The 15,443-nt window shown below is 43.3% G+C and overlaps 1 pseudogene; it reads right to left on the minus strand.

The window, feature by feature from the left end:
• Positions 1-1,154: 1,154 nt before the first annotated feature.
• Positions 1,155-15,443, minus strand: part of LOC112017440 (purine permease 21-like) — a 22,540-nt pseudogene continuing 8,251 nt past the window's right edge.

Here is a 15,443-nt window from a genome sequence, read left to right on the forward strand (position 1 = left end):
TACTTCATATTTCAAACTAAGAGAGATCTACGAAAAGCTTTTGCACTAAAACGATTTTAATATTTCTTCCTAATAATTTGGAGGGGAACAAAAAAGACTGGAATATTTAGCAAAAAGAACAAAAAAGAAAAGAAGAATATACAGGCTAGCTGCTTTTCTTCTCTAATCTTTGGATACAGGAATTTGACTTACCCGCGACTTGGAGTTGCAGATTTTGAGCTTGCCCCATGTTGAGAGAGAGAGAGAGAGAGAGAGAGAGAGAGAGAGAGAGAGAGAGAGAGAGAGAGAGAGAGAGAGAGCCTTTATGCACAAATAAATTGAAGCATGTACTTGAACTGCATGCAATATATGGCTATAATGGTTGTCCAACTCCAGTGATGTTAGGTCTTATTCCATAATTAACACGTTATTGCATCATTTTAAACATTTATAGCTTCTCAACAATTGCAAAATAATATGGGCTCAATCACAATCATGATCCAATATCATGATAGATGTGGTTTAATTTGATGATTTATATTTCTTGGTATGAGTTTTTAAGTTGTATGGATTTCATTATATTTTACTTTTTTTAGGTAGTATGATGAATATCATTAAACTATGTTGGGATTTTGGCAAAATTATACCATTTTGCAGTAACCTTTTTGTAAGTAAATCATCAATGCAATTACCCAATTTCACTTAAAAATTCATAGTTTGCTTGGTTTGCTTTAATTACAGGACTTCATGAGAATTAACTTACCCTAGAACTCCCATGATCTATTTAGATAGGCACGTGTTGTTGAAGATCTTAAGCTTTTTGAATGTGGGAAAAGAAATTTGAGAGTGAGAGAGAATTTATACACTTGAAAATGTAGCTGGTGCATGGATTGCACATAATAGTATAATGTGCAGTCTTATTCCTTAACTAACACCTTATTGCACATTTAAAACATTCTCTTCCCAATATTATTTGAAATGGTTATATCATGAATGGTGTCACCATATCATTTGAATCATGTTAGCCTTTATTTTTTTATATTTTTTAATATAGTTATAATAAGTGGGTAGGGGAATTTGTATCCTAATTCTCATTATTAATAAATCAGATTAGATAATACCACTAAACTAAAAAGTGAATAATTACGCAATAAATAAGCAAGAAGATTGAGAGATATGGCAGAGATAAATCTTAACTAGTTTATCTGCTTGACTAATACTACTTAGCCATTCCATACAAGTAGAAAGATTCGAAAATCTTCTTTTGTACAAAATTAGCCTTACATTGATCTAAGCCTATCTTATGCATTCATTATTGTAGTCTAAGCAAACCTTATTCATGATCCATTAACCTCTTGTAGTGAGGAGGCATTGGAAGCTTCATTTACATTTCTATCTTCATGCTGCTTGGACTTGAGATCATCAAGGTACTGCTGATAGACATACGAAACAAAACCCCATATAGCCAAACCATGGAGATCACCTTTGTTCCACCAATTTTTTCATGGAAAAAGATCGCAGCTAGAACCGGTACAATAGGCAAACCCAAAACACTTATGGCATTGGAGAATAAGGAAGACACCTCAAAAATCAAACCTACACAACCTATAGCAGAAAGCTCCCACATTATAGCTGTCCAAACCAAAGTCATGATATAGGATACTTTTCCTAGTTCAAACTCCTCCATGTGTGTTTTTAAACCTTTCCAATCTCCACTAGCAAAAAGTCCCACCAAAGCACCTAAGGTTGCAACCAGAGACTGATAGATTATCATGTCCATGACCGCTGTAAACGTCTCCTTTTTAAAAACCTTTTTGAAGGTAACCTGTGTAAGTGAAAGCACCCAACCATGTCCAGCTGATGCACCAATAGTGCATATTAAGCCAATTACATACTTTTCTTTAGAAACTTTGGAGGAGTCTGAAGAAGGGTCTGTTTCAAAAACTAGGAGGATGGAGGATATAGTGAGAAGGACTAAAGAATTGACTATCAAAGGAGATAACTTTTGTGAGTTAAGGAAGAAGGAGAAAAAAGCATTGAAGGCCAACTGTGATGCACAAATGAGAGAGAAAGTAGACACAGGAAGGTACATTAGCCCAGTTGAATACAAGAAGCAATTTGCAACAACAAGTAGACCAAGTGATACATAAACTGATACATGTACCAAGGTGGATGGTGGTTTAGAGTAGATAGTGGTGGCAGTACTGTTTGTTTTGAGATTTTTGAGTGATGGGATGAAATGGTAGGGAAGAAGTATAGGGAAGCCTATGAGTTGCACAACCACTCCCAACCATTTGCTCTTTCCACCTTTGTCATAATATAATCTTCCCAAGAGTAATGCTATTGACTGGCCAGAGAGGAGAAAGAGTGTGTACATGCTCATTCGGAGCCACCATCCATAATTTCTAGGCTGAGTGATTGTTGATTGGCTGGTGACATTTATATGCTCTGTTGTTGAGTTTGCTTCTTTCGATTCAAGCTGAGCTGCTAAGATCACATTGAAAGGACAATTATAGTTGGAAAAAGCTATCTTTGTGAGTTTAGCAAGTGTTAAAAAAAGTTATCTTTTTTATTATTATTTATTTTTAGTTTATTTTGGTAAGCCACATAAAAAAAAAAAAAAAATGATCCCCTCTTCTAAAAGATAGCATATGGAATTATATGTATACGAATGCCCTTTCACATAAAGGTGAGATCCACCATTATTTGAAATGGAAATTACATGATATCTTTTTTCTTTTTCTAGAGTACTGCAATAAATAAATAATCTCCAAAATGATCCCAACGCACAAATTAATTGGCATAATATCAAGATGTTCTTATATATTTCAATTAATTTTGTGTGGGGTAAAACTTATATACAAAATATCTTAAGTGTAGTACACTATGTTTTCTAATTGAATTTAAACACTTGGTTATATATATATATATATAATTTAATACCCCTAAAAAACATAACACTATTTATGTCTTGTAGGGACTCAATTTGGATTGGACCCAGAAAAATGATGAGAATCTAGCATAACAAGCTCAAACAATACATTTTTAGAGAGTGGGATAAAAAGTTAGGCCCTAATAGACAGGCAACTCTAAAAACAGGAATTCCAACCCTTTGGGGGCCGAGGCATCCAAGCAGCTCCTTAAGGTTGCTCCTTGGCGCTCATCCGAGGAGCTTCCTTCCTTTCCCCTTTTTTTCCTCCTCCCTTTTTTTGTTCTGTTGGGTTCTTCTTATATAGCCCCCTCTCATTCTTCTCTTTCTTCTATCTGTTGGTCATCCATGCGCCTTCCTTCTGACCGTCCATCCCATCAGCTGTACTATCAGTACTCAAGTGATTTACAGTGACCAAGGTTATCCAGTCCAGGAGTCACATCTCCATTAATGTGACCAGGGGTTAGGTGAGCGCATTTATTGTGGAGGTGACAACCTCTCCTAAACTCGTCTCCCCCCCACCACTTGGGGTTAGTCTCGGTCTGCCGAGGACAGGGATATCCTCGGTGGGGGTTCTAAGAGCTTAGGCCTTCATACATCGTCTTCGTACAATATTTCTTCCTCGGCATGGGCCCTGGGCCAGATGTGAAGTGGGTCGGGGTTACCAGGCCCATAGGCCCCACATAGCCCTTCAAAATCCTGCTGTCCGTACCTGCGGACGGGGAGGAGGGTTTTGATATCCCTGGGCCCTCTATATGATTCACCCAACCTCAGCCCACGTCAGCGTTGGAGCCTTTTCGCCTACCCGATGTTCGTTTCTGGCATTTTGAGGCCCAATGTGCGCTTGCATTAAATTCTAGCGGCTTCACATTTCCTACTTCCTACGGTGTGATGGTAATCACTCGGCAGAGATTTCCTACTTTTATGGGCGGGAAGTTACGGTTGGTTAACTTAAATTGGAGGTATAAATACTCATTTGACCCGTTTGGCATTCTTATTTGCGTATTCACTAACTTCGATGCACGTATTGTGAATCTGGTTCAATTTCCACACCGTCCAGCGCCCTTTTCCAACGTCGAAAGCCTGTTCGAGGAGAATCTCCCTATTTCTGTAAGTCTTCTCCCCCCCGCTAGCACAAAGTTTTCTTTGATTCTTCTTTCTCTTTCCCTCTTTCGAGTCCTTTAGTCGTTACCAGGGATGGGGAAATTTAAGAAGTTAGTTGAATCTGAAGAGATGATGGAGAAATTTGTTGCCGATTATGGGATAACCCGTAATGTGGGCTTGAGGTATTGTGAGGAGGGGGAGTGGAACGCTAAAAGGAACGAGGGCGAAGTTGTGATTCCCATAGTAGCTTTCGTAGAGGGAGGCATGAGAATCCCTATGAGACCAGTGATGAGAGATTACCTCACGCATTTTTGGCTGGCCCCTACCCAGTGTGCCGTTAATGTGTTTAGGATATTAGGGTGCGTAGACGCCTTGAATGAGAAGATGGGGTTGAGGTTAACCCATCATGATGTGAATTGGTGCTACAATCTTCAGCACCTGAAGGGGAAATCATATTACATGAAGACGAGGGATGATAGGGTTCGGCTCATCCAGTGCCTCCCCGATTCTAGTAAGGATGATAGTAGATTCTTGTATTTTTTCTTTGTTGTATATCTGCTTTGGTTGATTGATCATAGGAGTTTTGTTTCTCCTTCCACAGATTTGCACGCTTTTGCGCGTCATTTTCATCTGGTCAACAAGGAGGACTTGGAAACCGTTCTTAGGGCGGAACTTTTTCTGAACGAGGACGACAACCAAGTTAGGGTCGCCCACAACATCCTCGGATGCAATTCAGCCCAGAAGTTGTTCCCAGTCCCAAAGTATGTTATCAGGGCTCGTGATCCTCGGCTCAGGCAAATCACTATGATAGAGGATGGTTTTGCATTTCTCGAAGGATCCCCCATTCTGGAAGGCATTCCATTGGCAGGTTCTTCTTCTTCCCGTAAAATGGCAGAGACCGAGGAAAGGAGCTCGAAGAAAGGCGACGAAGTGGTTGAAATAAGTTCGTCTGAGGACGAATTCAGTGTGTTTGACCAAGTTAAACAACCTGAGGATCCTCTCGGTGATCTAGGGGACCCCTACTTGTCCGAAGCCAATCTTCAGCCCCCGAGGGTTGGTGCCCAAACAGAGATGGGTCTTAAGAGACAGCCTCAAACCGGTCTTCTTGATCTGCTTGAGGGCAAGTCTGAGAGGAGTGTACCAAAAAAGCTACAACCCAAGCCCCCTCTCCCAGGACTTAAGCCTTCACCAGCACAGACTAGGTCGTCCTCTGTCCCTCCAATTTCAGACTCTCAGCCTAAATCCTCCGACCCGAAAAGGAAGAGATCCTCTAAGGGTAAGGATCCCGTGGATGGGGGCAGATCCCATTCTTCCCCAGGGGAGGATGAGGCACGCCGACCTCCTAAACAACTGAGAATTGGTAGCCAGGACAAAGGAAAAGAGATCGCTCAACAGTTCGAGCCCCAGGCCTGGCTGCCTACTGCCATGCTCTATGAAAAACCTTTGATGGATGACGCTACAATCCGGGAATCCCGAGGAAGTGAGGGGCCCCACGTAGCCGATGCACTAGAGAGATCCCTCCTTCTTCCCGTCGACATGGCTGAACTGGGGAGCATGGATGGGCCAGAAGTTGCCTACAACCTCAAGAGATACCTGGGCATGGTAAGACCTCTGATATTTGTTTATTCTGTTTGAATATTAATGTCTAGCATCACCCTTCTTCTTTACAGCGTATTTGTTTCGGTTGGCAGGCCATCCAGGCTGTTTTCAGGTTGGACGAGGAGGTCGACGGCCAGAGTAACGCTCTGGCGCAGAAGCGCGACAAGTTCTTAAAGGCTGTAAGTACCCTTAAGAGATCTGAGGCAGATCTCAAGAAGGTGATCGGAAGTCTGGAGGAGATGACAAAGGACAGAGATAAAGCGGCCTTCGACCTAGCTGCGGCTACGAAGCAAGCCGAGGATCAGACAAAGCGCTTGCAGGATGCCGAGGGCCAGCTGCGGGCTGCCGAAGAGGACGTCGCCGATCTGAAGAAAAAGTTGGCCGAGGCGGTTGGGGCAAAGGGTATTGCCGAGTATGCCAGGGACGAGGTCGTGAGGGCTAAAGACAAGGCTGTATTTGCAAGGATACACGCTGAGCTTCCTTAGAACAGGCGGAGGAGGAGGCCTTTGCTGAGGGGGTCGCTAAGACTAAAGCTACCTTCAAGGCTCAGATCCCTGAAGTATGCAGGCGCTTTTGTTCCCAGACTTGGAATGAAGCCCTCAACCAAACGGGAGTTGATGTCTCGTCTGACCTTAGGAGGGCAGAGAGAATAGATTATCCTCCCTCAATTCGCGAGTTTACCTCCATTACTTCTGAGGAGGAGTCTGCATTACCCGCGGCAAGTGAAAGTTAAACCAAGACTACCGAGGACACATCCTCAGCTGACAGATCTTCTGAGGAGGCTGAGCCCCATGGAGCGTTGGAGGGGGCTGGAACCGACGGTCAGGAGGTGCCTCAAGGTGGGGTGAGGCGTCCTGCTGACTCCTGAGCCACCCCTACTATCCCTCAAATTTCTCCCACCGTGGAAGGGTCCTCTGAAGTAGCCCCTCTGAATCAGGGTTCCTAGGTGTTTCAACAGGCTCCTTTAGACAAACTGCCTACCGAGTTCGGGGTGGCGTAGGACACTCTTATTTGTTTTCTTTTTCATTTCATTTTTGCTTGGCGACATTATAACGAGAACACATATTTTCTATTTGAAATATATATTCAGTAGCTTACTTTTAGTTTCTTGATTGATGCTTCCTCTTACTTGTAATACTTTAATGTTTTGCTCAATATCTTGGTTCTGTTCTGGACTTAGTCTCGTGAGGCAATTAGCTGTCCTTGAAGCATGAATCCAAGGATGGTACCACCACTCAGTTCTATCTAACGCTTTTGTTCTTCCGCAAATAGTTAGCTTTCCCATAGGCTTGAATCCAAGGAACATGTAAGACCTTGGTTCTGTCTAACACTTCTGTTCTTCTGCAAGCAGCTAGTTTCCCTATAGGTTTGAGTTCGAGGACCATGTAAGACCTTGGTTCTGTCTAGTACCCAAGTATATTTGAGTGGTTAGTTTCCCATAGGTTTGGGTCTGAGGACCATGCAAGACCTTGGTTCTGTCTAACACTTCTGTTCTTCTGTAAGTAGCTAGTTTCCCCATAGGTTTGAGTCTGAGGACCATGCAAGACCTTGGTTCTATCTAACACTTCTGTTCTTCTGTAATTAGCTAGTTTCTCTATAGGTTTGAGTCCGAGGACCATGCAAGACCTTGGTTCTGTCTAGTACCCAGGTATATTTGAGTGGTTAGTTTTCCCATAGGTTTGGGTCCGAGGACCATGCAAGACCTTGGTTCTGTCTAACACTTCTGTTCTTCTGTAAGTAGCTAGTTTCCCCATAGGTTTGAGTCCGAGGACCATGCAAGACCTTGGTTCTGTCTAGTACCCAGGTATATTTGAATGGTTAGTTTTCCCATAGGTTTGGGTCCGAGGACCATGCAAGACCTTGGTTCTGTCTAACACTTCTGTTCTTCTGTAAGTAGCTAGTTTCCCCATAGGTTTGAGTCCGAGGACCATGCAAGACCTTGGTTCTGTCTAGTACCCAGGTATATTTGAATGGTTAGTTTTCCCATAGGTTTGGGTCCGAGGACCATGCAAGACCTTGGTTCTGTCTAACACTTCTGTTCTTCTGTAAGTAGCTAGTTTCCCCATAGGTTTGAGTCCGAGGACCATGCAAGACCTTGGTTCTGTCTAGTACCCAGGTATATTTGAATGGTTAGTTTTCCCATAGGTTTGGGTCCGAGGACCATGCAAGACCTTGGTTCTGTCTAACACTTCTGTTCTTCTGTAAGTAGCTAGTTTCCCCATAGGTTTGAGTCCGAGGACCATGCAAGACCTTGGTTCTGTCTAGTACCCAGGTATATTTGAATGGTTAGTTTTCCCATAGGTTTGGGTCCGAGGACCATGCAAGACCTTGGTTCTGTCTAACACTTCTGTTCTTCTGTAAGTAGCTAGTTTCCCCATAGGTTTGAGTCCGAGGACCATGCAAGACCTTGGTTCTGTCTAGTACCCAGGTATATTTGAATGGTTAGTTTTCCCATAGGTTTGGGTCCGAGGACCATGCAAGACCTTGGTTCTGTCTAACACTTCTGTTCTTCTGTAAGTAGCTAGTTTCCCCATAGGTTTGAGTCCGAGGACCATGCAAGACCTTGGTTCTGTCTAGTACCCAGGTATATTTGAGTGGTTAGTTTTCCCATAGGTTTGGGTCCGAGGACCATGCAAGACCTTGGTTCTGTCTAACACTTCTGTTCTTCTGTAAGTAGCTAGTTTCCCCATAGGTTTGAGTCCGAGGACCATGCAAGACCTTGGTTCTGTCTAGTACCTAGGTATATTTAAGTGGTTAGTTTTCCCATAGGTTTGGATCCGAGGACCATGCAAGACCTTGGTTCTTTCTAACACTTCTGTTCTTCTGTAAGTAGCTAGTTTCCCCATAGGTTTGAGTCCGAGGACTATGCAAGACCTTGGTTTTGTCTAGTACCCAAGTATATTTGAGTGGTTAGTTTTCCCATAGGTTTGGGTCCAAGGACTATGCAAGACCTTGGTTCTGTCTAACACTTCTGTCCTTCTATAAGTGGCTAGTTTCCCCATAGGTTTGAGTCTGAGGACCATGCAAGACCTTGGTTCTGTCTAGTACCTAGGTATATTTGAGTGGTTAGTTTTCCTATAGGTTTGGGTCCGAGGATCATGCAAGACCTTGGTTCTGTCTAACACTTCTGTTCTTCTGTAAGTAGCTAGTTTCCCCATAGGTTTGAGTCCGAGGACCATACAAGACCTTGGTTCTGTCTAGTACCCAGGTATATGCTCCGCTTCGTCGGAAGTGGGCCATCTTGTGGACTTGACCCCTGACCTCTCAATGCCCTGGGCAAGGGTGGTTTGGAATTCTAACCTTACACATGGCAGTAATCCCGCCCTCAACTCAAGTTTCTGCCCTCTTCAGTTACAAGGCGTCTTGTGACTATTCGTGTTCCTCGCTTGACATTTCGATGCACGAGGCGTGTTCTCATTAATATTTTCGAAGATTGATGCAGATCCAATGGTCAATAGCCTCCTTGGAATTTGGTCGTGATTAATGTCGTCGATAATTCTTCCCTCGTGTTTTGCATAGATCAATTCTCACCAACTTCCACTCCCTATATAAGGCTATCAGGAGGGAGGCGTCTTCCTTCACTTCATGAATCTTCTAACAAAACAGGAAACATGTCCTCCCAACTTTCCGAGCTCCTTCAATAACCCTGTCAGATTTGTGATAAGAGTTTGGAAAAATGGGATAGCCCCAGATGGGAGTGAGGGCATACAGGCTAAAGGCCCTCCTCCCTCGACCGAGAGCCGCTGTGGCAATAGTTCGCGTCAGACTTCCGATGTGGCAAAAATTGGGCGTCACCTTGATTGTGCCGTGCGAGGCGGCTAAGAGGAAGGTCCCTGAAGTACATAACGCTTTTCTCTGGGGCGCATTCTTGCCAGAGGAGACGTGCAAGATTACGTCATGTTTGGTGCCCGAGTGTTGTCGTCTCCAACGGCCAACCGTGGTGGGGCTAGGAGAGAATCAAAGAAACATCATGAGGAGGGGCCGCCAAGCGCCCATGCGTCTGCTCCTCTCTTGTCGCCGGCACCACCGCACCGGCTCAGGAGTTGTTGGTAGCCTTGAAACAGGCCTGCCTCAGCCCCATTCCCTCTAGTTAGCTTTAGGTCAGGGTCGTCTGGGCCTCTGTTTGTAGCCTTAGCTTTAAAACTCGCTTGTCTGAGCCTCTGTTTATATCATGTATTTCTTTTTCATTTAATAAAACAATGCGATGCTTCATATCTTCTCCTTTGAATCTTCTACCTTTCTGCAAAAGTTTATTTATTCATTTATTTATATATTGTTTTTTTTTATGGCGCATCCTCGTTAACGTTCCGTAAACTAGCTATTTAGGAACGATCGTCCGTTGCGCCTGTTAGGGCACAAATTCTTCCCACAGACGGCGCCAATTGTAGGGACTCAATTTGGATTGGACCCAAAAAAATGATGGGAATCTAGCCCAACAAGCCCAAACAATACATTTTTAGAGAGTGGGATGAAGAATTAGGCCATAACAGACAGGCAACTCTAAAAACAGGAATTCCAACCCTTTGGGGGCTAAGGCATCCAGGCAACTCCTTAAGGTTGCTCCTTGGCGCTCATCCGAGGAGCTTCCTTCCTTTCCCCCTTTTTTCCTCCCTTTTTTTGTTATGTTGGGTTCTTCTTATATAGCCCCCTCTCCTTCTTCTCTTTCTTCTATCTATTGGTCATCTATGCGCCTTCCTTCTGACCGTCCATCCCATCAACTGTACTATCAGTACTCAAGTAATTTACAGTGATCAAGGTTATCCAGTCCAGGAGTCACATCTCCATTAATGTGACCAGGGGTTAGGTGAACGCATTTATTGTGGAAGTGACAACCTCTCCTAAACTCGTTTCCCCCCACCACTTGGGGTTAGTCTCGGTTTGCCGAGGACAGGGATATCCTCAGTGGGGGTTCTAAGAGCTTGGGCCTTCATACATCGTCTTCGTACAATACTTCTTCCCGGCATGGGCCCTGAGCCAGATGTGAAGTGGGTCGGGCTTACCAGGCCCATAGGCCCCACATGTCTTATTGGTCAAAATAACTAAATGCTTGAATTTAATTGGAGAATCTAATGTAGTGTATCTAATTTACAATTTTGTGTATGATCTGGTTCTTGAAAAGGTTTTTCATTCAAGCTTCAATAAAACACTTTATTTTTTCTAACCAGAAAAGAAATGACATATGATTCTTGATTTCCCATTCTAAATATTTTTTTTCTTAATAATGGTTTGAGAGTAGAGGTCTTATATGCATATAATAAGTTTCAAGTCATGGATGCCCAACTGTCCACAGCAGGAATGGAACCAATATATCATCTTTGTGGGCCTAGAGGCTAGAGTACGATTTTTTTTTTCAACGTTTAATAATGAAAGTTATAATATTACGTTATCATATCCTATACGACACTTAATTCCAAATCTAAAAAACATAAAATGTTAGGGAAAAAGAATTTAAAAACCCAATATATATGTGTGTGTGTGTGTGTGTGTGTGTGTGTGTGTAGGGATAAGGGCCTAGAAATATGTATTGGGCCTTATCCGAGGACATTGACATGTTCGAGGAGGGATAAAAAGTTGTGAGGGGTTCTAGTTTAGAGTCTCCTAAATAAGAAAATGAGTGGAAGACGGTCCGAGGAGGAATTCCTCATCGGATATGATAGATATCGATCAGATGTGTGCTCCAATGATGAAAGTAACCTCCATAGAAGCCCTAGTGATAAGGACGTGCATCATACACGTATAAGAGTGATGGAAATTCAGAAATATCTAAGGAAAAACTCTTACCACCGCATTAAATGCACTGCAGTTACTTTTCTGGCCGCATTTATGTGAAGAAGACCCTTAAACAGTGCTGTTTTAGCTACCATGACTCACAGAAAGCCAAAGAGGGTGTCTGATGGGACAAACACTCAAGTAAGGGCTCAGATGATCAACAAGTGTAGGATCAAGATGGTCCAAAGGGAGCTATATAATGTGAGAGACCCTCCATGAGAGAGGGATTGGAAAAATAGAGAGAGAAGACTGTAGCAACCAATGTTACACTTGTAAACAGTTTAAATCAATTTATATGGAGAATTACCTCCTTGGATAGTGAAATCCAGTTTGTTCTATGTTCCTTGTTCTTGTTTAATCATCTCCTGAATCCATATTAGCCATTGTTTAATTCATTAGAGCCTAGTTTTTTGACTTACTTTTTGCAAATTTATTATACTGGGCTCATTGGGCCAACATCTCTTATCTTTTGGGCTTGGGCTGTAAAACGTGTACTTACAATATATATGTAGGGTTAGGATTTATGGCCCAAGCCTAAAAACAATAAATTTGTAGAGTGTGGATGATAGAGCTAGGTTGACTGTGGAGCTTATAACGGTTGATCACAATGTCCCAGTATAAACCAGTATGAAAATACACATAAAGATCAAGTAAGTTTAAGTCCGAAGAGACTTATGATAAATTGAATACAGGTTACAATTCTTAGAGTTACAGTAAGACCTCTCTTTTTTCTTTTTCCTTCTCTCTTCCTTTTTTTTTTTTTTTTTCCTCCTCCCCTCTATTAGGAGCCCTTATTCTTTATATAGCATCCTCCCTCAACATCCCCATCGTCCACTTGTTCTTCATCTAGCTCCCTACTTAAGTGCATGTCATGTCATGTATCTCCCTTAGCTTTTTGTGAGAGGCGGTAGCTGAAGTTATACTGTTCAGGGGTCTTCTCCACATAAATGCGGTCAGAAAAGTTGCTGTAGTGCATTTTATACGGTGGTGGTAGCTTTTCTTTTTAGATATTTCTCCATTCCTCTTATCTTTAGGCGTGTCCAAAACTTATCCAGACTGCTGAAGTCACTAGTAAACTCATTCGAACCCCCCAGATATTTATATGACCCAAAATCTTTACATTCGAGCATAATGATCTCTTCGGAACACTGATGCTCTCTTCGGACGAAGTTTCTTCGTCTCCATATATCCTTCTTTCACGCGAAGTACACCTCGACAATTCTAGCATCTTCGGACATACAATAACCTTTACATTGGGCTTTAGGCCCACTACGTATGGTTGGGTTTTTCCCCCCACAATAGCCCCTCAAAATTTTAATTTTCCTTCGCTTCCGAAAAGAAAAAAATAAGATTTTGATCTGCTATAAAATAAAAATCAGAAATGCAAAAATATCTTAATTCACACGTGTAGTAGCATGGATTTGCGCGCTTCATAATTGCTGCTGTCGTTTCAAGGTTTCCAAAGCACTATTAATTACTCCAGGCGGCGTTTTGTCTTTGCCATCTAACGGTGGACTACTAATCCAACGAGCGTGATTCTTCCTCGGAATTTGGGTGGATAACTCCTTCCCCTTCGCTTGTCTCTATATAAAGTCCAAGAGGAGGTTTTTCCTCCCTTACTTTACATATTTTCAAACTTTCCAGCGAACAGAGGCATTCAAATCGACCAAACTCTACGATCATCAAATCCAAAATCTACAAGCATCTCCACAAGCTCAGATATCATTTTTCGACCCGGTTCGTGTAAGTCTTCATATATTCGTCTTTAATCTTCTCCTCGGACACCCTTTTTGTCCTTCGAGTAGTTGCCCCCTAGTAACTGCGTTTAGAGTTCCTCCTATCTCGTTTGTTTAAGATGGGTAGGTATCGTATCTAGTGGACAGTCCCGCTCAGATGGAGAAGTTTAGGGCCACATATCGCATACCTGAAGATGTGGGTTTGAGATATTGCCCCCCAGAAAAAGTCCTAATAGATCGGAAAGTGGGTGAAGTGATAATCTCCATTATTGCCTTCCTGGAAGGAGGAATGACGATTCCTATGGGCCCCATCACCACTAACTATCTTCGAAACCATAGGCTTGGCCCTGAGCAATGTGCACCCAATTTCTTTAGGGTTTTAGGGGTCGTCGATGATCTGAACCACCATCTAGGCTTGGACTCACCTGGCAAGACGTGGTGCATATGTACGAGTGCCATAGTCAGAAAGAAGTGGGATATTATTTGAAATCCCGATCTAACGTTGTTAGGCTCGTCTCCTGCCTTCCCAAGTCTAACAAGGGATGAAAGACGATTATTTGATCGTCTCTGTGCTTGGCATGACGGTTTTCACTGCCCAAACACACCAGGAGAGCCAGGTAGGGGCATCTTAGATTTAGGCTTGCTAACATTAGATTTAGGATTAACCTTTCTTTACAACTTAGTCTTCTCGGTCTTGTTGTTGTCAAGTTTCTGATTAAATTTTGTTGTGATGTTGACAATAAAAGAAACGTTTCTCCTCGGCTGAGCCTTACCAACACCCCGCGCTCAACTACTTGTTACGATCGGAGATTTTTGTGAGTGAAGATGGACAACTCCGATCAGTACCCCTCATTCTCGGTTATATGTCCAAACCATCCGATTTGCAGCCGGTCGGAAACGCGATAAGACAAGGAGACTATTGCCTCAACCGAATCAACGTTGGTCGGAAGGATTTTTTGGCTCCATTCAATCTTCCTCCAGTGCCACATCCAAACCCGCAGGGTGTACCACTGCTCGTCCAGCCGGTTCAGCAAGTCCCCCTTGAACCAGTGGTTGTAGGCAAAAGGGTTGGCTCTTCGACCTCCTCATTAGAGAAGCAAATAGACAAATTTAAATTTGAAAGGGAAGCTTTGGAGGGTTTCAAGTGATACCATCCTCAGACTCCGAGGAGGAGATTGATAGGCAATCCAATGTCCATCCTCCTATTCTGATAACTGCTCTTCCGGAAGACTCTTGGAAGAGGAAAACATGTCAGACTTGAAGGCATTAATGAGGAACAGGGGTAAGAAGGCCGAGCCGAAAGGCACTGGGACTTCCCAACCAGTGGTGAGTTTGCCTCCACCGCCACCTCAGGTTCCTGATTTTGGCTTAGAGCCCTTGCCGGACCTGAAGAAGAAAAGCCCCTCGAGACTGAGGAGAGGGAGGTGGTGGTGCCACCAAAGACAACCAAGCAACAGAAGGTGGCGAAAGACCACCGGAGCAAAAGGCTCATCTACTGAGAGCCGGGATGAGCCTCCTGTTGCTGATGTGTGCCGAGGGCCATGCACATGGTCTCCCAAGTTGGAGTTGGACGACGCTCCTATTTCTTGGGATACTTCCCTCAGAAACTATGATAGGGGAAGAGAAGGGCTAGTAGCTGAAACTTTGGAGCAACCATTGCTCTTCCCCGAGACATAGAGTCATACAGGTGCTTTAGCCAGTATGAACTCTTCATGTCCTTGAAGAGGGACTTGGCCATGGTAAGTGAGTTAATCTAGCTTTTCAGTTTGACATGTTAATTTTTTGTTTGTTTTTATGCTAACTCTTTCACTTTGTTATGTAGATTACTTGTAGGTCTTTGTTGCCGAAGAGTAGAATAAAAAGGCATACGTCGAACCCAAGCAAAGGCCCATTCTCGGTCCAAGGTAAAGAAATCTTTGGGCAGTTTGAAGGAAAAGTTTTTTCAACTCTTCGAGCAGCTCAAAGAGGTAACCAATGAAAGGAACAGTTTCAATGTTGGTCTGCAGAATGCTGAGAGCCAGGCCGAAGCCCAATGCAAGTTGCTAAATGAGACTCAGACCAATTTGGCAACTGAGAAAGCGCTTGTAAAGGAACTTCACGCCGAACTCCAAAAGGCCAGGGAGACTGCCAAGCTGGCTCAGAAGAATGCTCAGCTGGCTAAGGAGGCAGTTGAGGTCGAAAGAAAGGCAGCATATCAGCTAGGAGTGGAGGAGACCAAAAAAGGTCTAACTGAGCAGTTTGCCTCGGTCAGCCGAGACTACTGTGATATAAGATGGGGAAAGGCATTGGACGACTAGTCCTACCGACTCAAGCCTGAGAATGCCTGA

The sequence above is a fragment of the Quercus suber genome, unplaced genomic scaffold, assembly GCF_002906115.3.
Source record: "Quercus suber isolate HL8 unplaced genomic scaffold, Cork oak 2.0 scaffold_398, whole genome shotgun sequence".
Lineage (NCBI taxonomy): Eukaryota > Viridiplantae > Streptophyta > Magnoliopsida > Fagales > Fagaceae > Quercus > Quercus suber.